General features: G+C 49.4%; 1 protein-coding gene across 1 annotated transcript in view; it reads right to left on the bottom strand.

Moving 5' to 3' along the window:
- The window catches only part of TVP23A (trans-golgi network vesicle protein 23 homolog A), a 512,460-nt gene that overhangs the window by 42,364 nt on the left and 446,072 nt on the right, over positions 1-24,024 (bottom strand). The window lies entirely within an intron of this gene.

The following is a 24,024-nucleotide window of genomic DNA, read 5'->3' as shown; positions in this document are numbered from 1 at the left end:
TCAATATTGAAAGTGATGATGTGGTGGTCTGACCATAAGCAAGGGGTATTGGCCAGGATGTTGATGTTGCAGTTAGAGCTGGCTAGCCAGTCAAGGGTCCTGCCTTTAGAGTGCGTAGTCAAGGTGAAGCCAGAATTAGAAAGGGCATTTTCCAGGTCTAGTGCAATGGGATCTTTGGGGTCGCCGAGTCCCAGGTTGAGGTCTCCAAGGATGATAATTTGTGAATTAGTTTTTGCATTATCAATGAGGAGGGTAGAGATTTCACCCACAAAGGAAGGTGCAGGGCCTGGGGGCCTGTAGATTAGGTGGAGGGTGGCTGTTTGATTCGGTGTAAGTGCGAGTTTGACTGATAAGAGTTCGGCAGACTCAAGTTTATTGTTGGTTGATACTCAGTCCAGAGTGGTTTTGTGGATAATAGCTAGGCCACCACCTGTGGTGTGGGAAGCAGATGTGCGGTCACATCTCATGATGCCGAAGCCGGGTGGTAGGGCAAGGAACAAGGAGGGACCAGATGCGGCATGGAGCCAAGTTTCAGCTATGGCGATAAAATCAAGGTCTGAAGATGTTATAAGGTCTGCTATATCTAGAGCGTGCGCTGGGAGGGATCTGGCGTTGATGAGGGCGCCCTTGATAGTCGTCAGTTTCGCCTCTGTGGAGGGGGGTTTGCCAATGGTAGATGCAGTGGGTGAGCACGGTCGTGTGTCGTGTTTGCTTTGGGCGGTTACTACGGGTGCAGCGTATGCAGAATCTGGTGCCTAATCATATGTTTCTGAGAAGTAAGGAGCACGGTTGATTTGGGGTGGGTTTTCTGGCGAAGTGTTTCAGCCAGAGGGTTGGCTCATTAAGGTAAGGGTTAATGTGAATGTCAATATTAAGGTGCTGGAGGTCTGAGGTATGTGTCATAGGATCCATTATGGGGGTTGCCATGCGCAGGGTCAGGAGGGCCAGGCTAGGGAGTGATAGGGTGTCTGGTGGCTGAGGGTGTGTCGGCCGTGCCGGACGTGTGCGTAGCTGGGTGATAATTGCTGCTTCAAAAGGCAGAATGTGGTACAGTATAAGGAGCGCCCTGAAAAGCATGTTGGATATGCGCCTAAGGGTGATGCGTAGCCGCAATAGGTAAGTTTGATTAGGCTAGGGCCATGCAAAATTAACAGTAGGCAGGTTCGATATTAGCTAAAACGATGCAATCAACAGTAGACAAGCGAACTAAGGCAGTGTGCAGGCAAGTAGGTGCAAAATAGGCATAGGAGGTCATCTAAATTAAAATCACATTGGTAACTAGAAATACTGTGTGCAGGCACGTAGGTGCAAAATAGGCATAGGATGTCATCTAAATTAGAAATCACATTGGTAACTAAAAATACAGTGTGCAGGCACGTAGGTGCAAAATAGGTTGCATAGATGTAAAATCACAAAGGTAACTGAATCATAGTACAGTAGACAAGTTAGCAGGCAGTAGCCATGTGGGTAATCCATCAAGCTGGGGTCAGGGTGAACAAATAAGGTGGCTCAAGTTATTGGCGGTGACTGGCCGTAATGAGTGTGCAATAGGATAAAACGGAGACAAAGGAGTCTTATGGTACATGGTTACTAGTACCTGTCGGAAGTCCAAATGGGAGGCAGGTTGCAGGGCTTAAGGAGTGGGCGCAGACCGCAGCACGGCACGCTCGGTCAGCTCAGTCAGCGCTGAAGCCTTCTTTCCTAGCCTTGCTTCCGCCTACCGGCGCTTGCTATTGGCTTTTGTAGGAGCCAATCAGATGGTGGCTTGACGCCTGGTGAAGCCAGGCGGAAGGATAGGACACAACGGTGCAGGGGTGGCGGCCATCTTTAGGCAGGGGAGCACCACAAGGACTCCAATGGTGAATTCTCTGGGCGAGGGGCTGTGGCGCCCTCGCTTTGAATATGAGCGTGATCAGGACAAAGGTAAAGTGGAACGTTTAGAACATTTCCACCGTGTGCTGTACGGTAGATTCCAGCGGGGCATAGAGGGGCTCAGGACAGCTGGTAATAAGTCCCGTAGCTTACCTCACTTCCTCAGATGGATGTTGGGTGCTGCTCCTGCAGTGCGCCACGGCGCTGGGGAACTCCTACTCCTGTAGGCATGAGTGGATGTCTGGAGGCAACTGCAGCCTGCTGATGGGCAATACTCGCACTACGCAGCGCCACACGATCTGTACACGAGGCTGGACTACGTGTTCACCACTACAGGAATGGCTGAAGAGATTAGAAGCGCGGAATAGAAGGCCAAGGTGCTCTGGGATCATTCCCCCTGGTCCTGGAGTGGCAGCACCAGCCTCCTAGGGCACGGATTCCTACTTGGAAGCTTAGAGCCGAGGCTCTGCAGGACCCAGGATTCCGGGAGGCGATCACGGAGTACTTCGAGATCAATACTGGCAGTATTAGATCTATGGGAACCGTGTGGGAGGCATTCAAAGTGGTAGTGCCATTTCAAAATCTAGAGGGCTCCAGGGGGACATAGAGCGGGAACTGCGGGGAACGGAGGAGGAGTTGGAGGACATAGTGCGCAGGGGAGGCATCTCTAGTGAAGAGGGGGTCAGGATGAGGCAGCTGCAACAGGCTAGTGGGGAACTCTGGGATAGGCTATGTAAAATAAGCTATAAGAAATATGTGGAGAGACAGCATGTGGGAGGAGACAAGCCGGGCAGGTTGCTGGCCTGTATATATAAGAGTGAGGTGCCATGGCAGGTGATCAGGGAAATTAAGGGGGAGGGAGGCCAGATCCGGAATACCCAGGAGGGAGTGAATGATGAGTTCCTGGGATACTATAAACGCCTCCACGAGGACCCTGGCGGATCGAGGGACCATGAAATCCCAGAAACGCTGGAGGATATAGGCCTGCCCACCTTGGATGACTTGGAACGGGCAGACCTAGACGCCCCAATTACAATAGAAGAACTGGAGCTAGTGATTCAGCACCTGCCCACCTGTAAGGCTCCGGGGTCAGATGGGCTCCCTAGTGAATTTTACAAAACCTACAAGGAGGAGCTGCTCCCCCCATTGCTGGCTATGCTCAATGAGGCGTTGAGTGTGGTGGGTTGCCGGAGTCCTTGCGAGGGGCGGTGATCATTCCGCTCCTAAAACCAGGTAAGCCTAGCATGGATTGTGGGTCATACAGACCCCTATCGATGCTCAACCAAGATAGCAAAATCCTCACGGCAGTGCTGGCAAACAGGCTTAAGCGAGTCATTGGTAAACTGATACATCCTGACCAAACAGGTTACGTCCCAGGCAGGAACATAACGGATAACCATAGTAGACTGCATCATATTATAGATCAAACAAAGGGGGACCCGGGTGAACTGGCGATCGTCTCGCTTGACGCGGTTAAGGCCTTCGATTCAGTAAGATGGCCCTGGCTGTTGGCGACTTTGGGAGGCTATGGAATGGGGCCAGGGCACCCTAGGTGGGTTAAAATGTTATACAGCTCCCCAATTGCTAGGGTTAAAACGGGTGCTACCATATCGGATAAATGGCAATTTAGCAGGGGCACTATACAGGGCTGCCCCTGGTTGCCCATGTTATATATACTAGCGCTGGAACCATTGGCCGTCTGTCTGAGACAACAGTATGAGGAGATAGGGATCTGTACTGCAGGGGGACCGCATCTTGTCTCGTTATATGCAGACGATATACTATTGTACCTGCGCTTCCCAGAAGAGAACATACAACACATTCTGGAAGTAATGGAGCAGTACGCCGCTCTCTCCGGCAAAGCGGTTAACCCCAAGAAATCCAGCATATTCCCCCTGGGGAGATACAGGTTTGTCCCACCCAGGGGCTTGCCGACATTACCAATACCCTGGCACACCAAGTCGTTCCGATATCTCGGGATTGATATATACCATACGGTGAGAGAAGAACATAAACATAACAGGAAGTAGAAGGCATTAAAAATAGCATGGTATTTTGGTCCAGACTACCCTTGGCCATGATGGGGAGAGCTGCTCTACTTAAGATGGTAGTCTTGCCCAGACTGTTACATTTCTTTGTAAATATCCCGCATGTGATTCCTAGGTGCTTTTTCGCAAGTCTCCTCAGTTTGTGCAGGGGCTTTATTTGGCATAACTCCAGGAACAGGGTGCTCTCTGGAAACTACAGAATTCATGTGACAGGGGAGGAATTAACCTGCCAAATTTTTAGATATATTATTTGGCAGGACAGCTGCAGTATGAGGTGAGGTGGCTGTCTGAGGAGGAGACGGCTGAAACAAGGCTATTGTGCATGGAACCGGCTCCCTTCTTCCTAAGGGAAGTAGTATGGCTGTCCAAGCCAAGGGTTCTAAGGATGGCGAGGCTGTTGGTGCTTGGCTGGGAGATGTGGCACAGGGCATGGCAGATGGTGGGATACCCGGCCCTGTTTTCTATTCAGGTGCCACTGGTGGCGCTATGTAGAGAGGACCCCCAATTGATACACAGGGTCCGAAAGTACTGGGAACCAATAGGTCTAGCCACCCTCGGAGACATATGGCAAGAAGGGGAGGCACTGGAATTCCAGACACTGATAGAAGACACCGGGGTGCATAAGGGGCAGTATATAACCTACTCCAGAATGGTTAAACGAGTGCAAGAAAAGTGGCCGGCGGTAGTGCTATCTGAACAACCGGATGTCGCCATGGAGACAATTTATGACATTTCAAAGGGTGGGCATGAGATATCCCGGATATATGAGCTGCTGGGATCTAAAGTGGGGAGGGAATTGCTCCAAATGAGACTACTCTGGGAAGAAGAGGTGGGGGAGGCCATGTCAGATGGGCTCTGGGATAGGGCCCAAAGATATCATAAAAAGGTGTCCAGGAACGCAAGGCTCCAGCAGATCCAATTATGTGTCACGCATAGAGCATATCTCACCCCCAGAAAGATCGCCAGGTTTGGTGGTCAGAAGACTCAGAGATGCCCCAGGTGTGGGGAGGAGGAAGCCGGGATGTTACATATGTTCTGGGCCTGTCCTGAGGTGGGAAGATTTTGGTTCGAACTGAAGACACGCTTGGCCAGAAAAGGCATCACGATGGAGGTGAAATCGGCCTGGGCATGCATGCATGCTGGGGAGTTTCCCTAGGCCACGCAATCTAAGGCACATTAGCAAAATGAAAGACCTGGCATACATCCTTGCCAAACGGAGGATTGCGATGTGCTGGAAGGCTGCTCAGAGGCCAAGGATGGAGTTGTGGTGGGCGGACCTCATGAAATGGGCAGAGGCAAAAATGGCTGCTTGGTTTGATGCAGTCTGTAGGGGAGGGGAGGAAGAGGTAGGCCCCCTGATAGAATGGAGGCAGTTGGTGGCAACTATGGTGGGCTCCCCCATGCCCGATCACAGTGATGATGATTTGGATAATATGATAACAATAGGCCTGCCGGTCGAAGCGCAGGCTGATGACAGACACATTGGCTCAAGTTAAGGGCGTGGGTGGGAGCTGGACTAAGGAGTGCAATTTGTAAATATTTTGCTGCCGAATTTGACTTAATTATTGCAATGTTTGGTCTGTTGATAAAAAAAAAAAAAAAATGTTTTAAAAAACAATGGAAAGTAACGCAAGTGTCCCAAAACAGATACTTTGGGAAAAGGGAAGAAATGGAACAGAAGTTAAATAGCCCTGTACTAGAAAGAAAAACGAAGCAACATCATCAATGAAGACTGACTTAAAGAATGGAGAGTTTTGTTCAACTGCAAGCCAAGACAGCTTAACCTGTTGCAATAAGTGAAAAGGTCAACACCCTAGTACACCAGTTGTGTGATCATTAATCGACATAGGTCGACATAAGTCAAGCAACCAGCACCAGAGAAGAGTCAAGTAGTAAAGAGCACATAATAACATTGCAACAAGAGAACAAAGACTCCACATTAATCGAAAAACTGTTGGGTCAATAAGTTTGATGGAAATTTGCAGTTTTTCTGCTGCTATACCACCAAACTAGATTACTGCCACTGTGGCAAATTTATTACCAGTTTCTGGGTGGTGGTGTTTAGCACCATTGTAGAACTCCTTGAGGATATTGGCAGAATCACCATGAACTGATAATGTGCTGATTATTTGGAATTAAAGTGGAGGATTTACCTCAAGCAATTTACTGGAGGTAAATCCTGCACTTAAAATTCGAACTCAGAATTTGGTGGTGCAGCAAAAAAGTAAATCACTTGCCATCCAAAACGAGCACTGGCAAATGCAATAGTTTTGCCATTGTTTCTTTGCAGTTTGCATTCATAGAGGTAAGTTGTACAGGAGAGAGAGCAAAGATGAGGGCGAGGATGTAAAACGTGATGGGGGGCAAGATGATGAGAGACTGTTCAAGCAAGGAAAGATGCCAGCGGTATCCCCCTTTTACTTTGCTTACAAAACGTGGTTGTCCTTGAAATAACCAAAAATAAAATAACTAATTGGTTTTGGGTCGAAAAACAAAAATTACTTTTGAGTTTTTGCACCTTTTTTTTATAATGTAGGGGGAGACCCACTGCGCCCCTCCCACTTTCCCCTACCCGAATTTATATACGTTCCCCACACCTCCACCTATTTTTTACTAAAAATGAATACAAATTTTGTAGAAATTCAACCCAAAAAAACTCAGTCATTTCTACTTTGTAATTTTTGCATTGTTATTTCTGCAGATACCGAAAACTTCCCCTACACTTACAGAATCTACCTTCACATCACCAGACATTTACTTTGTCATACATTTACTTTTCGATGCCTTTACTTCATCTGCATCTTCACAAGGAATGCATGTGGTTAAGGTTCGCTAAATGTTCGGTCAAGAGATGGCAGGGGGTGGAATATAGGGTTAAAAAAGGAGGGTACAGGGCGTCTCCCCCTCTAATTAAGTGAATGCAAAGGGAAATGAAAGACAGGATAAGTAAAGGTATGGAAAAGTAAATGTATAGCAAAGTGGTTGCAGGGGAAGTAAAGACATACATCTGATGCCACAGAGTGTCACTAAGCGAGATAAGCTGGCAGCCGAATGGTAAAGGAGAACATAAGGGTGCGAGAGTGAGAAAGAGAAGAACAAGTTACTTCTTACCTTGTAACGTTCTTTCGACGGGATGTTCCTCTGACGTATTCCTCATTTTAGATATCTCCTTCCAGCTCTGCTGGCCTCGGAAAATTTTTTCTCTCTCTAGAGGGCGCTGCACGTCGACGTCCTCCGAGTCGATGTCCCTCGACAGCCGCCGTATCGACGTCGACATCATCCTGCCTATAAAGGCCGCGCGCAGCGTCCTTTGCTCAGTTCCGTTTTGTAGCCCACAATAATACTTTCGGGACTAAATTAATCACCCTGAAGGAGCGTAAGCTGCAACAACAAGGGAAGTAGAACTGTGGGGCTGGATGGGAGGGTCGATGAGGAATACGTCGGAGGAACATCCCGTCGAAAGAACGTTACAAGGTAAGAAGTAACTTGTTCTTCGAAGGGATTGTGTCCTCCGACGTATTCCTCATCTTAAATAGGCTCCCATAGCAGTATTCTATTATCGGAGGAGGGAGTACTGACTTCACGCTGTCTTCTATTGATGAATAGAATGCAGTACAGCCCTTCCAAACCTAGTCTCTTGACTGGAGGAGGAATCCAAATTGTAAAAACGTGTAAAGGTATGGACAGACGACCATGTAGCGGCCGCACAGATGTATTTAACCGGCACGCCTCTTTTGAGGGCCGATGAAGCTGCAATACCTCTGGTCGAATGAGCCCTAAGGTTCTGAGGGGGCTCTTTCCCTGCCAGTTTATAACATTCCAGAATGGCTAGAATGATCCATCTGGAAATGGTCTGCTTAGTTATTGGTAACCCCAGCTTGTGACCTGCGTAACCTACAAACAGCTGGTCTGCCTGTCTTATCCTGGCTAGTCTACTGATGTAAAAACTTAAAGCCCTCCTAGGGTCTAGCCTGTGTAACCTCTCTTCCTCTTTCCCCGGGTGAGGAGGAGGATAGAAAGATGGTAGGGTAATCTTCTGAGTGATATGGAATTCAGAAACCACCTTTGGGAGGAAATTAGGCTTCACTTGCAGGACAACTTTGTCTTTGTGAAATATTGTGTGAGGGGGTTTACAAGAAAGAGCTTGTAACTCGCTCACCCTTCTAGCAGATGTAAATGCTATTAATAAAACAGTTTTAAGGGTAAGGAATCTTAACTAACAAGAATGGAGAGGTTCGAAAGGTGTGCCCATCAGGAAAGTTAGTACTAAGTTTAAATCCCATAGGGGAACTTGGAATGGTCTTGGGGGATAAACATTGGTTAACCCCTTTAGAAACTGTATTACCAAGGGTAATTTGAAATAGGATGGTTATTCCGCAGTACGCTTAAAGATGGATAGCGCTGCGAGATAGCCCTTAATGGTGCCAACTTGAAGGCCTGAATTTGCCAAATATAGTAGTAAGGACAAAACCATTGGTGTACCACATGAAAAAGGGTTGATATTCTGTTCTCTACACCAGCTGCAAAATCTGTTCCAACGGCAGCGGTATAAAGACTTTGTTGCTGACCTCCTTGCCGAAAGCAACACCTCCATAACATCATCAGGGAGGTCCCAATCCTTGTACCTCAGCCTTTCAGAAGCCAAGCGTGAAGGTTGAGGGTTTTGATGTCTGGATGGAGAACCTGACCTCCCTTCTGTGAGAGTAGGTTCTCTCTGAGTGGAAGTCGAATTGGAGGGCAGATGGACAAGTCTAGAAGGTCCGGGTACCACGTTCTCCTGGCCCAATCCGGGGCAATTAGGATCATGGTTCGCCGGAATTTTCTCAACCTCCTGATCATTTGAGGAATGACAGGGACCGGTGGGAACGCGTACAGAAGCGGAAACTCCCAGTCCACTATGAACGCGTCTCCCAGAGCTCCTCTCGGGGGAAATTCCCTTGAGCAGAACAGGTCGCATTTCTTGTTTAGGCTGGTGGCGAACAGATCTACCTGAGGGGTTCCCCAAAGGGCGAAGATCTCTTGAAGGACTTCCTGAGCTAGCTCCCACTCGTGGGAGACTGTGTTCTGCCTGCTCAGAGCGTCCGCTGTCAAGTTCTTCTCTCCGGCTAGGTGAACTGCCGATAGAGAGATTCCTTCTTGGATTGCCCAAAACCAGAGCTGCATCGCCTCTCTGCACAGGGGTAGTGATCCTACGCCTCCTCTTTTGTTGAGGTAATGCATGGCCACCGTGTTGTCCGTCATTATCAGGACGTTCTTCCCTTGTACAGCTGGCAGGAACGCCTTCAGTGCAAGTCTGATGGCTCTCAGCTCTAACAGGTTGATATGTAGTCTGGACTCCGATGGAGACCAACGACCGCTGATGGTCAAGTCGTTGGCGTGGGCTCCCCACCCCGTGAGTGAGGCATCCGTGACTACTGTTATCTCCGTCCATGGTTGCCAAAACTGTTCTCCTTTCAGAATGTTCTCCTGACAGGCCCACCACTGAAGGTCTCGAGCCAACCTGCCGGGAACCTGAAGAAGATCTGTCATTCTCCCTGAGAATTGTGACCACTGAGTCCTCAGTGCCCACTGGAGGGATCTCATTCTCAGGCGAGCCTCTGGCACTAGGAAAATGCAGGATGCCATGAGGCCTAGCAACCTCAAAAAGTCGAAGGCTGGGAGACGTTGGGCATGTTGGAACTTGGTAACCATCTGTAGAATATCTTGAGCCCTCACCTCTGGTGGCGAGGCTTTTCCCAGGGAAGTGTCCAAGATCGCTCCTATGAATTGGAGTCTCTGCGATGGTATCATTTGTGACTTCTTTAAATTGAGGGAGAAGCCCAGCCTGTGAAGGAAGTAGCACACGTGATTTAGCTGGATCTGAGCTTGTTCCGAAGAAACAGCCCTGATCAACCAATCGTCCAGGTAGGGGTAGACGTGAATCCCTTCCCTCCTTAGACTTGCAGCCACTACCGACATTAACTTGGTGAAGACCCTCGGGGCGGAGGTCCCCCCAAATGGCAGCACTCGAAATTGATAGTGAGAGTTGCCAATTGCGAACCTCAGGTATTTCCTGTGTTTGAGATGGATAGGCACATGGAAATAAGCGTCCTGAAGGTCCAGAGATACCAACCAGTCCTGGAACTGAAGGGCCTGGAGGATCTGAGAAAGAGTGACCATCTTGAATTTGTCTTTTCTGAGGAATTTGTTCAATTCTCTCAAGTCCAAGATGGGTCTCAGTCCTCCGTCTTTCTTTGGAATGAGAAAGTAAGGGGAGTACCAGCCCTTGTTCCTCTCCGCTACAGGTATCGGTTCTATGGCACCTTTCTCTAGCAGGTCCAAAATTTCCTGCAAGAGGAGCGGATCTGGAGCTTTCTGAGAGCTGATCCCCGGTGGATGACTCTGAGGTATACGTAGGAAAGGCAGGCAGTAACCTTGGGCAACTGTTTCCAATGCCCAAGCATCTGACGTGATAGCCTGCCATACCGCCAGATGTTGAGTCAACCTGCCTCCTACAGGTGTCCTGTGAGGGAAGTCCTCAGAGTGGTTTTGGGGCGGCTGATGCAGATGCCGATGGTAAAGAGGCACCTGCTGTTGCTGTGGCTTTTCAATATCTACCCCGTCCACCTCGGGTAGTTCTTCTTTGTCCCCTTTGAGCCGGACGTCCTCTACCTCTTCCGAATGCGGAGTAGAAGCAAAAGGACTTGCCGCTCGCAGAGGTTCCTGTGGGACGAAAAGGAGTCTGACGGATTGCAGCTCCTAGGGATTTAGCTGCTGCTTTTGAAGTTTGCAGTTTCTCTAAACTGTCATCCGCCTTTTTCCCAAACAAAGAAGAGCCATCGAATGGCATGTTCAAGAGCCTGGCTTGCACATCTGGGGCAAAACCAGACTTTCTCAACCAAGCAAATCTCCTGGTTGATGTACTTGCCGCCATTGCTCTGCTGATACTGTCAGCCGAATCAATGCCCGTCTGGAGGGATTCGCACATAGCGTCTTTGCCGTCCTGTATAATATTCAGGAACGCATCCCTTTCTTCTCTCTCCGGGATGCAGTCAGCCGCTGTAGAAGCACACTCCCAAAGTGTATGGCTGAACCTAGCAAGGGTGCAAGTAGCATTAACAGATTTTAACGCCATGCTACATGCTGAAAAGACTTTCTTTGCCATAGCATCATATTTCTTATCGTCCCTGTCCTGTAGGACGGTAGGATAAGCCGTCTTGACATCGGTAGAGGATGCTGCCTGTACCACCAGACTCTCTGGGGATGGGTGTTTAGACAAAAACTCCGGGTCTGTAGAAGATACCCTGTACTTTGTAGACAGTTTTTTATTTACTGCTGGTATGACATCTGGGGTTTCCCAGTTTGTCATGATCTTCCTCTGAAGAGCTTTATGAAAAGGCACCACAGGATCCTCCTGTGGGCCTTTGTCAAGAATATCCGTGAGGTCATCTTGTTGGAAAGATTGTGAAGGTGCAGACCACCCCATGAACTCTGTAATCCTGGCCATTAAGGCTCTATAGGGGGTTTCAGCATGCTCCCCCGGGTCTGGCCTAGCAAACTCCACCTCAGGGGAAGTGTCTAACCCACTTGCCTCATGTAAGGAATCATGAAGATCCTTTAACCTGCGTTCTTCAGAGGAAAATTCCTCTCTAATTGGGGTTACAGGTCCCTGCAACTCAAATGTGTCTTCCTGTTCAGACAATTCACCCTCTTCCAAAATTGAGGACATAGTTCTCAATTGTTCTGAACTCATAAAGGGAGTAAATCCCATTTCCAAGGCAGAGGGTGCCGAACTTGTCATTATCGGCCTCGAAAACGTCGATGTCGTTGACGTCGAAGGCTTCGAGCGTGGCGTCGAAAACAAAGGCGGAGGCCTCTAAGACCTCGACAGAATTGGAATTCTACTCGACAATCTCGAAGCCATCGACGTCGAGGACCTGGGGATAGTCACTGGGTGTGTCGTAACCGTGACTTTTCTTGGCGTCGACGCCGGTGTCGAAGCTGGCGTCGAGTCGACAGACCCGTGTGTCGAAGGTCCCTTCGACAACGGCGTCGAAGACATCGACCTCGGCGTCGACGGAACCCTCGTCGACGGCGTCGACGGAACCTTCGAGGAAGGTTTGGAGGTCATAGTCCTACTTGAGGGTTCGAGATGCGCTCGAGAGGTTTCCTTCACCGGGTACTGCGACTCGCAGCGTTTTTGACCTTCGGGTCTTTCGACCAGAGCATCGCTCTCGGCAGTCTTCGAGGGGGTCGAGGCCGCTTTCTCGAAGACGCTCATATTTTTGCGGAATTCCTCCCATTCAGCCCGGGAACTATGTTTCGTGGGGCAAGGGATTCTTTTTGGCGAAACAGAGGAAGAGGAAGACGGAGAAGGGGATCTTAGACGTATTCTCTCCGAGTGCTTCGATCTCGAGGAGTGATGAGACCCACTCCGAGACCTGGAGCGCGAATGTTGACGAGGAGACGAGTGTCTCGACTTTGTCGACGAAGAAGAAGCTTTAAAAGTCTTACCTTTCTCCAGCTTCCCCCTACGCTCCTTCAGGGCCTTAGCTGTCATGGACATACAGTCCTCGCATTCCGAACAATGGTGTTCAGCTCCCAAACACCACAGACAAACTCTGTGAGGGTCAGTCAGCGACATCTTTTTCCCACAATCTCGCCATTTTTTGAAGCCGGATCGAGGAGTTGTCGGTTCCGACGAGGAAGCCATCGAGTACGGATCGAATGACTCGATGTAAATAGGATTAATCTGACAAGAACTGAGCAACGGTATTCCGAGGCACTGAGTAAGCGCGGAAAAACGGAACTGTACAACGGACGCTGCGCGCAGCCTTTATAGGCAGGATGACGTCGACGTCGATACGGCGGCTGTCGAGGGACATCGACTCGGAGGACGTCGACGCGCAGCGCCCTCTAGAGAGAGAAAAAATTTTCCGAGGCCAGCAGAGCTGGAAGGAGATATCTAAGATGAGGAATACGTCGGAGGACACAATCCCTTCGAAAATTGGTTTTCTATGAAAAGTTAGAGTAAGAGAATAATGGGTGGGTTGAGGAGGGGATGCATACAAGGGTGCCAGTAAGAGACGAGAGACACAGAGACCTAGACAGAGACCTAGGCAGGTACAGGGCAGGTCAGGGAACTTGTCTAGATACCAGGTCACCAACCGTACACAGGAACACATTTTTAGGCTGGTCAACATACATATTATTTAGGGGGTGCTGTTGAGCAGCCGCAGTATGTGGATGGGGCGTGAGCCCTTGGTGCTCTGCGAGGCTGCCAGTATCCTGAGATATCCTGGTTTAAATTTGAAATTGACCGTTTTCTGAAAATTCACACATAGCGAAGCATCGATGTGTTCCAGCTCCATTCCACTGCCCTTTCAACGCTGATCGGTGCCAGGAAGCCCTCGAAATGAGAGGTTCTTTGCAGGCGCTCGCAAGCGGGCGCCATCTTGTTTCAGAGCAGCTGGTTTCTTCCTTCACGCTGGTGGGGGGTTGCAACAATCCCATGGGAGCTGCAACATGTGTGAGGCAGTCAGTGTGTCTAGAAGGTGGCCGGGGGTGGCTGTTGATCGGCCGCATGAACAATCGTGGAGGAACCACGCCCGTTGCCTGGGGTGAGCTGACAGAGGAGGACCGTCTGCCGGTACTGGGACTCTCTAGGGTCTGCCGGTTGGGCACACAGCAGCACTACACTCTGCAAGTTTGCTTATCATACGAGTGGACTCTGGTAGGAAGGGAAGTAACAGCTGGGCCCACACCGTATGACCATGGCCTCAGTGTTTTTGCACCCCCCCTTCCCTTCTTTCTTCCCATTTGCCTGTGGCCCAGCAGGCTCATGTTCTCTGAGGACATTACCTTTTTGGATAGAACTATTGGTCCCTACTATGAGTGAGCCCCTATCTACAGGGCACCCAGAGTAAAACTGTGGGCCCTTCTCCACGCTGCAAGGCCACTTCAGAATACAGTGCCGTGGTAGGAGTTTGCTGCCTGGCGCTATCACCACCTCCTGAGACCTTTAAAGAGGGTGGCAATAGGGAGCGCAAGGAGCACCCAGAGTTATGATGTATAGGACACAGCTCAACCCGCCAAAGACAAGTGTGTGGGAGATGCAGGGGGTTGATAATTTGCTGTGAATCAATAGGGTAGGCTTGTGTGGACTTCGGCAGGGGGAAAGTGGGAAATACCATGGGTTCCAACAATAATAGTCTCCCTACCAGTTTTCTTGTGGGGAGACGTCACTGTGTGTTGGAGACTCCTTAATTTGAACGTTCTATATAGCAACAGGGCTAAGGATAAACTCAAGGAATTGTCTCAACAGAGCATAATGGACCAATTCACTGTGAACAGTCTTCCGTCCTCCCAACTCTCTGCCTCGAATGTTTCAGCCACTGGGACCACAGATCAAGATCTTCCCATCTCGCTTGTGGGCATAATGAGTGGGGGCTATCGATTGACCTGTGAAACTCTGTGGAGGAGAAGATAGACAAGGTATCCTTCCTGCACCAAGTCTTCCGCAAGCTGCCCTCAAGAGTGGGGGAAGCGGAGCAGCGGATATCAAACTCAGAGGGTGCCATAAAACAGATGGAGAAACAGTTGGCGTCCGTCTCCCAAAAACTTAAATCTTTGGAAAACAGGGCTGAGAACAGTGAAGGGAGATCAAGACGGAACAACCTCCATATCTTAGGGCTGCCGGAAAAGGAGGAGGGGCCCTGTATAGACTTTCCTGGAGCAGTGGTTGACTGACCTCATGACGCCAAAGAGGTTGTCCAACTTCTTTTCAATAGAAAGAGCCCAGCAAAATCCTGTGTGCAGGCCCATACCTGGTGGCCGTCCACGCACCATGATTGCAAGACTATTGAACTACAGGGCTAGGGATGCTTTGTCATGAATAGCTAGGGCCACTGGCCCGATCACGTATAATGGTTCCAGGATTGGATTTTTACTGGATTATACCCGGGAGGTACATCAAGCATGGAAGTCCTTTGATTCTATAAAGAAGATGCTGATCTCTCGTGGCATCAAATACGCCCTCTATTTTACTGCACAATTGAAAGTATATCATGGGGCAAAGACTCAGCTCTTCAACAGTTCTCGAGACGTGTGGGATTGGTTGGAGACCCAAATCCAGTCTGAACCAGTTTCCACATTACATAAAGAAGCCTCAAAACCATTGCCAGAGACTGTACCATCCTCTACTCCACTGGACTCACGTATCCGCTCCGTTTGAGGACACGCATGACGCTCATGGAATGGTGGACAAAGGATGAAGCCGTATTCCGCTTTTAATGTTTGGGTTTTTCAGTTTATTAAGGCACACTACTTATGTAGTTCCAATAAAAATGGCCTATGCACCATTGGAGCGTCTAAAGATGAGCTTCATTATGCTTCAGCAGACTCCTCACACATGAGGTTAGGGCGACGGGTGGTTCAGTTGAGGGTGAAGTACTGGATTACGTTTTTTTTTTTATTTACCTATATTGCTTGGTTTAATTGCTTGAGGTTTAAGTTGGGAGGGAGTGGGGGTGTGGCCAGCTGCGATGTAGGAAAGACCTGTCCTTCCCGAGCTCCTCAAAAAGATCCTAAAAGATACGCTTTCCGTGCATCGAATCGACTAGAAAATAGACAAAATATTATTGCGCAGCATCGTGAGACAGTGCAGGGGCTAAACGCTCATGACGCACCCGCAGAAGAGCTGGGAGACAGCTGGAACTGGGAAGAGGAGTTCGCATGCAGTGTCTCCAAAATGGTGGGTGCAACTTTGGGTAGCGGAAGACCACCAAAAGACCCGCTGCAGAGACGGTGAAGCTGGCCAGAGGCCAGTGACAGCCCAGCGTTCTGAAGGCTGAACAACGGAGCAGACATTCTGAAAGCAGGGTGCAGCGCATCGAGACTCCGGGCAGAGGAGCGAGGTGAGCACCGGCATGCCAGTACACCGGAGCGCATACCGGGTTACTGGGAGAGCCCTTAGAACCCACCAGGAGTCCCGTGGGCACGACAGTGGAAGGCCGGAAGCGTTAGAGACTAGTGGAGGCACCAGACTGCACAGTACAGGGCGTGAGGGACTCGAGTGCGCTCTGGCAGACGGTAGAGGGAGAGAGGAGGAAACAGGAGAGACGGCACGTCGGGAGGAGCACCGAAGGGTACATGGTGTTACGGGAAATAAATAACACAAGGGAAGCTGGAGACCATGCCAGCACAGGGCTGAGGACCGAAGAGAGCAGCAAGCACAGGGATCGTGATAGCTGAGAGGAGCCACTCCTCCCTCCCATGTCCACACGCTGGGACTAGAGTGGATCCCTGGGCCCTCCTGACTCCCCTCCCTCCCCCCGTCCTCACTGACACTGAACAAGTTACTTACTCCTGGTAACGTTCTTTCGACTGGATGTTCCTCCCATGTATTCCTCATCCTTGATATACAATATCCAGATTCAGCTCCTTCGGAAATGGAATTTCGTCAGAGGGCGCTGTGTGTCGATGGCGTCGACTCGATGTCCCTCGAAGGCCTCCGTCTCAAGGATGATGTAATCGATGGCATATATAGCACACGTGGCACCTGTTGACTTCAGTTCTGTTTTTTCCCTACAGCAGAAATACCTGCATAACTATGGGAATTACCGTACTCGGCCTTGAAGGAACGAAAGCTGTAATAGCATGGGACATTCTACTGTGGGGTAGGCTGGGAGGGCGATGAGGATTAAGTGGCAGGAACATCCAATCGAAAGAACGTTACCAGGGGTAAGTAACTTGTTCTTCGAATGGATTGTGTCCTCCCACGTATTCCTCATCTTTGATAGACTCCCAAAAGAGTGTTTGATTTGGTGGAGGGAGTAGAATTTGTATTCTTCATGAACCGAGTGCTGCACTGCTTTACCAAAGCTACCATCCTGAACGTGGGAAGATTCCAGGCAGTAATGCTTTGTGAACGTGTGAATAGTAGACCACGTTGCTGCTTCACACATTTTTTATTGGGACACCCCTTTGCAGGGCTGTAGTGGTAGCCATGCCCCTGGTGGAATGGGCCGTTAAACCTTCCGGAGGATCCTTTCCTGCCAACCTGTAGCATTCTGAAATGGCCAGAATGATCCATCTGGACAAGGTCTGCTTAGAGACAGCTTGACCCAGTTTGTGGCCTGTGTAGCCAATGAACAGCTGATCATCAATACAGAGTTTTGACATTCTAGATATATAAAAGCTTAAATCTCTACAAGGATCCAACCTATTTTACCTCTCCTCTTCCTTGCTAGGATAAAGGGGGGTGGGGTGTGATGGAAACAAATAGAAACAAGGCTAAATTATTTTTGTCCTATGTGGAAATCAGAAATAATTTTGGGTAAAAATTAAGGTTTAACCCTTAGCCTAACCCTATCCTTGGGGAAGATAGTAAAGGGTGGCTTGGATGAAAGTGCCTGAAAGTCACTCTCTATGGGCTGATGTTAGAGCTACCAATAAAATGTTTTTAAAGGAATTTTGAAGCATGAACATATCTTGAAAAGCGCTTAAAGATGGACAGTGCTGCCAAATAGCCTTTAACAGTACCAACCTGGAGCTACATTCTTTTCCCTGCACCACTTGCAGAATTTATTCCAACAGCAACAATACAAAGACTTTGTTGCTGGCCTTCTGGCCGAAAGAAAACTCTCCATTAAGTCATCCGGAAGGTGCCAATCCTTGTACCTCAGCCTTTCAGAAACCAACTGTGAAGGTTGAGTGTTTTGACCTCTGGATGGAGAACCCAACCCTCCTCTCGCGAGAGAAGGTCCTCTCTTTGTGCAAGACGTATTGGAGGACAGATGGACATGTCCAGAAAGTTCGAGTACCACGTCCTCCTGGCCCAAGCTGGGGCAATTAGGATCATGTGTTTTTCGCAAACTTTCTAAACCTCCTGATCACATGAGGAATGACGGGGACTGGATGAAACGTATACAGGAGTGGAAATTCCCATTCCACCACAAACGTGTCTCCTAGAGCTCCTCTTGGGGCAGGTTCCCTGGAGCAATACAGTTTGCACTTCCGGTTAACAACGGTCACAATCCGATCCACTTGAGGGGTTCCCCAAAGGATGAAGATCTCTTGAAGGAATTCCTGAGCTAGTTCCCACTTGTGGGAGACTGTGCTCTGCCTGCTCCGAGCATCCACCCAGTGTTCTCCTCTCCGGCTAGGTGAACTGACGAAAGAGATTCCTTCTTGTATTGCCCAGTACCAGAGCTGCATTGCCTCTCTGCACAGTGGTAGTGACTCTACACCTCCTCTCTTGTTGAGGTAGTATATGGCAACTGTGTTGTCTGTCATTATCAGGACATTGCTTCCCCATTCAGAGGGCAGAAAGGCCTTCAGCGCATGTCTGATTGCCATCAGCTCCAAAAGATTGATATGTAGTTTGGACCAATGACCGCTGACTATCAGATCGTTGGTGGGTGCTCCCCACCCCGTGAGTGAGGCGCCCGTCACTACTGTTATCTCCGGTCTTGGTTGCCAAAAAGGGTTCTCCCTTCATAATATTGTCCTTGAAGGCCCACCACAGAGGATCCTGTACGACCCTGCTTGGAACCTGAAGTAGGTCCAACATCTTTCATGAGAACCTGGACCATTGAGGTCTTAGAGCCCATTGAAGGAATCTCCTTCTCAGACGGGCCTTTAGCACCAGAAAAATGCAGGATGCCATAAGGCTGAGCAATCTCAAAAGAAATCGAAGGCCGGGAGACACTGGACACTTTGAAATTTGGGGACCATCTGTAGAATGTCTAGAGCCCTCACCTCAGGTGGCGAGCTCTTTCCCAAGGATGTGATGAATTGGAGTTTCTGAGAAGGTGTCACATGGGACTTCTTGTAATTGAGGGAGAAGCCCAGTCTGTGAAGGGAGTGGCAGGTGACGTTGGGATTATCTAGGACTTGTTTGGGAGAACGCGCCCTGATCAGCCAATCGTCCAGGTAGGGGTGTTGTGAACCCCCCCTCTCCTGAGACTCGCTGCCATTACCCCCATCAGTTTGGTGAAAACCCTCAGGCGGAGGTTAGCCCGTATGGCTGAACTCGAAAATGATAATGAGAACCGCCGACTGCGAACCTCAGGTATTTTCTGTGCTTGAAATGGATTAGCACATGAAAATAAGAATCCTGAAGGTCCAATGACACCATCCAATCGTGGAGTTGGACGGCCTGAAGGATCTGAGAAAGTGTGACCATCTTGAACTTGTCCTTCCTGAGGAACTTGTTCAATTATCTCAAGTCCAAGATGGGTCTCAGTCCTCCGTCCTTCTTTGGTATTAGAAAATAAGGGGAATACCAACCCTTGTTCCTCTCCGCTACAGTCACTGGTTCTACCGCACCATTCTCTACCAGGGTTAAAATCTCCTGCACAAGGAGCGGATCTGGAATCCTCAAAGAGTGGTTCCCGGGTGGATTATTCTGAGATCTCTGTATAAAAGGAAGGCAGTAACCGTGGGCTATTGTCTACAAGGCACAAGCTTCCGAGGAAGTGTCTCGACATTCTTCTAGATGCTGAGACAGTCTGCCTCCCACTGGTGAACTGTGACTCAAGACCTCAGAGAGGTTTTGAGGCGGCTGATACAGTGTCGGATGGCAAAGAAGCCCCTGCTTGAGCTGGCTTTGCACCCCTTCCTCATCCACCACGAGGAAATCTTCTTTGGCCCCTTTGATTGGCCATTCCTCTCGCCCTTCCAAATGAGGAGTAGTAGCAAAAAGATCTACCCCTCCAAGGTTGTCAACTAGGTCGAAAAGGCTGAGGTTGCCTAATGGCGGCGCCTAAAGATTTGGCCGCCGCCTTTGAGGTCTGCAACTTCTCAAGACTCTCGTCAGCCTTGTTACCAAAAAGGTGAGACCCGCCAAAAGGCATGTTCAAAAGTCTGGATTGCACATCCGGTGCAAAACGTGACTTCCGGAACCACGCAAACCAGCGCATAACTGTGCTAGTAGCCATGGCTCTGCCTATGCTATCAGCATAATCCAAACCTGACTGGAGAGCCATGCGGCTTCTTTGCCATCTCGAACTATGGCTAAGAACCCATCTCTCTCATCCCCTTCAGGAATGCGCTCTACCGCCATGGGAATGCAGTCCCATAGATTGAAAGTAAACCTTGCGAGGGGACATGTGGAGTTGGCAGATTGGAGTGCCATACTCCCTGCGGAAAATACCTATCTTGCACATCCACCTACTCTTTTGTCGTCCCTATATTGAGGGATGGTAGGGTAAGCCACTTGCTTAGATGTTGCAGTAGCTGCCTGCACCACTAGCCTCTCTGGAGTGGGGTGTTTCGACAGGTAGTTTGGTCACTACTGGAAGGGTGGTACTTCTTGGTCAAGTTTTTATTTACAGCCGGATTGGTTTCTGGTGTTTCCCAATTCATCGCCACCCTTTTTTTGCAAGGGAACGGTAATGTCAAAACCAGACAGTCTTTATCACAACCTCCTCTTTGCCTGAAGCCAATTTGCAGCCAGACTTTCCTCACAAGAGCACAGTCTGTAGGAGTATGAGAAAGCACCTAACAGACTAGGGGCTTGAGTGAAAAGGCAGGAGCAGCAGCAACAGAGCTAGAGGAAACAACAATAACAGCTGTTTAATACTTTGATCAAAAGTACCAACCGTGTCTGACAACACCCCCTATTTCCCACTCTTACCTGCTCCGTGTAGAACAAGACCCGAAACCTACTTGGCCACAACGGAGGAAATGGAATGAAGAACCAGATAAAGAAGGTCCAGGAGAAGTCCCGTAATCCCAACAGAAAAGTATTGACAACAGTTTGTGTCGTACTGCAGAGCATCCCGGTATTTAGTGAAAAGAGTGACCAAAGAAGAAAACAGGAGAGCGTCCACAGCAGTCACTCTTGTGTCTCGTAGTTCAGCAGAGCGTAGGTAAGTGAGTCCGTGTATGGAGGTGTGGAGGAGGGGGTAAAATAAACAAGGATAGGAGGAGTAAAGGAATGGAACTGAAAGAGAGGAAAATACAGGTAAGCAGCGGGTCCAAGCAGGAGCGGGAGGTACTTGACTGGGTTTCAGAAGCGATTATGCTGAGTTGCAGATTTCCGGGGATGCGACGTAACAAAACGGTAGGCAGTAGGAATCCAGGTAACGTATGCCGTGTCAGGGGTAACAGGAATCAATCCGAAGGAGCCGAATACCAGAAATCAGGGACAGTTCAAAAAGGGCAATCCGTAGTAACAGGCCAAGGAGTCAAAACAGGTTCAAGAAACAAGAGTGCCGAAAACGGATACTACAAAACGGGCTGTAAAACTCAGTTAAGGAGCACCGTTCCGTGTGCGCAGCAAGAATAAGTAGTACTCACATACAGACACGAATGACGGTCCGTGCGTATCACGTGACCGTAGCGCCTGACTCGAGTACTAACACGGAATGCTGGATGCTGCAGTCCACACAGAACCGCCGTGTTTTCAGGGTTGAGCCAAACGCCAAGGAATCTTCCAAGTGATTGGAGGGGCAATCCCAAGTCTTCGTGACTCTAAATAGGGTCGATTCACGACAGGTAACATGGGATCCGACTGGGGACCCTTATCTAAGATGTCTGTTAGATCATCTTGTTAGTATGGCAATGTAGGTTTACTCCAACCCATGTAGTCCACTACCTTAGATATGAGTTGCCTGTAGGACACATCTGCATGCTCCCCAGCCTCTGGTCTCCCAAACTCCGGTGAGGTATCCACCCCACTTTCGAGTCTGTAGGTTGTCATAGAGGTCCCTCAACCTTGACTCCTCTGCAATGAAACTCTCTGGTACATTTGGCATACCATTGTAGGCCAAATGAAGCCTCTTCATCTGACTGCTCATTCTCTTCATAAATGGAAGAAAGACTTCAAATAGTCTTTCCTCAGTAGTGGTACATATGTTTTCTCAGGAATTACGTATTTTGCAAATAATGGGTTAGACGCTGGAAGAGTCATCAAAACTTCAGTTATTGGCCCTATAGATTTGACTGCAGCGCTCGGCCTCAATGGCGCAGCTGGCAATGATGGCATCAGCTGGCGTCGATGCCTTCGGCATCGAGGGTTTGGCTGGCGTCTAAGGTGTCAATGGTGACCACGACCTCTACTTATGCTTCCGGCTCGACTGATCCTTTGATGAGATTTCATCGGCTCTCGATGCGGATCGGGCCTTCGTCCCGAGACTCGAGGGCGCTCAGGATTTAGGTCGAGCCCTTTCCTTCCCAGCTTCTTTCAAAGGCGTAGTAGAAGCATGGCTTGGAGGCTTTTGTTTTTCAAATATTTTGAACATCTCTGCTCTGAAGGCCACCCACGCGGCCTGAGTGGACTTTTTGGTTGGGTAAGAAACTCTCTCTGGAAAGCATCCGACAACAAAGGCGACCTTTGGTGCCTTTTCTTTGATTTCTTCGAGGACGAAGAAGAGTGGTGGGAGCCACTCTTCGATCATGACCGCTTCGCCTTCTTCCACCGAGGAGAGTCACCTCTCGACTCGTTAGTCGAAGGTTTCACAGTCGGGGTAGGAGATTTAGGGATTCGACCTACCTTCAACTTAGCCGTACGTTCCTTCAAGGCCTTTCCAGTCAGACTGGCACTTGGGGCAGTCGGAGGTGTTATGGTCCTCCCTGAGGCACCACAAACAGATTCGATGGGGATCGGTTAAAGACATTTTTCGACCCAAAATCCCAACACTTTTTGAACCTGATTGTCGGTGTCGATGAAGAAGACATTTCTAGAATAACGAAGTCATCACAAGAGTGAAGAAGCGTGCTGTATTTCTCGAAGCTAAAGCTGTCGTGGAAAACCAGAACTGAAACCAACAGGCGCTGCGTGTGCTACATATGCCTTTGATGACATCTTCGAGACGGAGGCCTTTGAGGGACAGAGTCTACGCACAGCACCCACTGCCGAAAAATAAATTCAGAAGCAGCTAAAGATGGATATCATATCAAAGATGAGGAATATATGGGAGGACACAATCCATTCAAAACGACAAAAGGTGGATGCAGCTGGGGCCGAGACCCCGCCCCCCCGGACAGTATATGTTGCTCAGTAGTCTTGAAAAAACAGAGGCCACAGCCTGCACAATGGTAAGGGAGCCTGGGGGTGCAGCAAGAGGGTATAAGCTAGACCTGGGTGCCCCAGGGGCAAATAAAGGCCCTGGTGGAGAGGGAGAGGCATCTACTGGGCCGACTTGATAAAGACTGTGCGGTGCAAGCTGGAGTAGATGTCGCACTGTGGAGTGAGGAGCCCTGGGCGAAGTACACTAGACAGAGCACGGAGGACTCATACTTGCAGGAGGAAAAAAGCACACTCCAGCGAAGCGAAGGCAAACAAAGATGGATGCGTTCCTCAAAAAAGGTGATCAGGAACAGGACTCGGAGAACACTGAGACATGACCCACAGAAGGAAACTTGGGGAGCCCTGTTGATGGCGCAGATGCTGGAATATTGGAAGCGATTGCCACCCTAAGAACGTCCATGGAGACCTGCACTGGGGAGATAAAATACAATGTTGGTCTCCTGCGGCAGGATGTGCACCATCTGGCAGGCAAGTTGAGGAGACGGAAGAGAAAATGGAAGAAATGTCAGCAGATCTTACAAGACTGAGCAGAGGATGCAGAAGGGAGTCAGAAAGAAGCAACATCCAGATTATGGGGCTGACGGAGGGGGAGGAGGGCATAGACCCCACTACATATGTTGAAAACATGCTGCTCCAGGAGATTGGCCCAGGTGCACTGTCACAGGGATTTACAGTGGAGAGAGCACACAAGGCGCTTGTGAGGGAGTTCTCCCTATCCATTATGCCCCCCGCTCCCTCAGGGGCACCGCCCCGGCCCATCATTGCCAAGAAACTGAACTTCAGAGACAAGAACATTCTGGCCTTCTCCAGGGAAGGCAGAGTGATACACTGCAGATCAGCAACGTTGGTGATTTACTTAGACTATACTTTGCAGGTGCAGAGATGGAGAGGCCAGTTTGTATCGATGAAATAAAGAATGCGACAACAGAGCATAAAGTAAATGCTATTGTACCCAGCAAAGTTAAAAGTGCTATAGAGGGGGAAGGCCCTGTTCTTTGACATTCCTGAGGAGGCAAATGCCTGGATGGACGCCAACCAGATGAGGCCGATGGTGGAGAAGAACAATAATACTTGAAGTACCGCTGGCCG

This window comes from Ambystoma mexicanum, chromosome 2q, assembly GCF_040938575.1.
Source record: "Ambystoma mexicanum isolate Mex_15411 chromosome 2q, UKY_AmexF1_1, whole genome shotgun sequence".
NCBI classification, from domain to species: Eukaryota; Metazoa; Chordata; class Amphibia; order Caudata; family Ambystomatidae; genus Ambystoma; species Ambystoma mexicanum.
The sequence above is the reverse complement of the archived record's forward strand: the minus strand, read 5'-3'. Positions and strand labels throughout refer to the sequence as shown.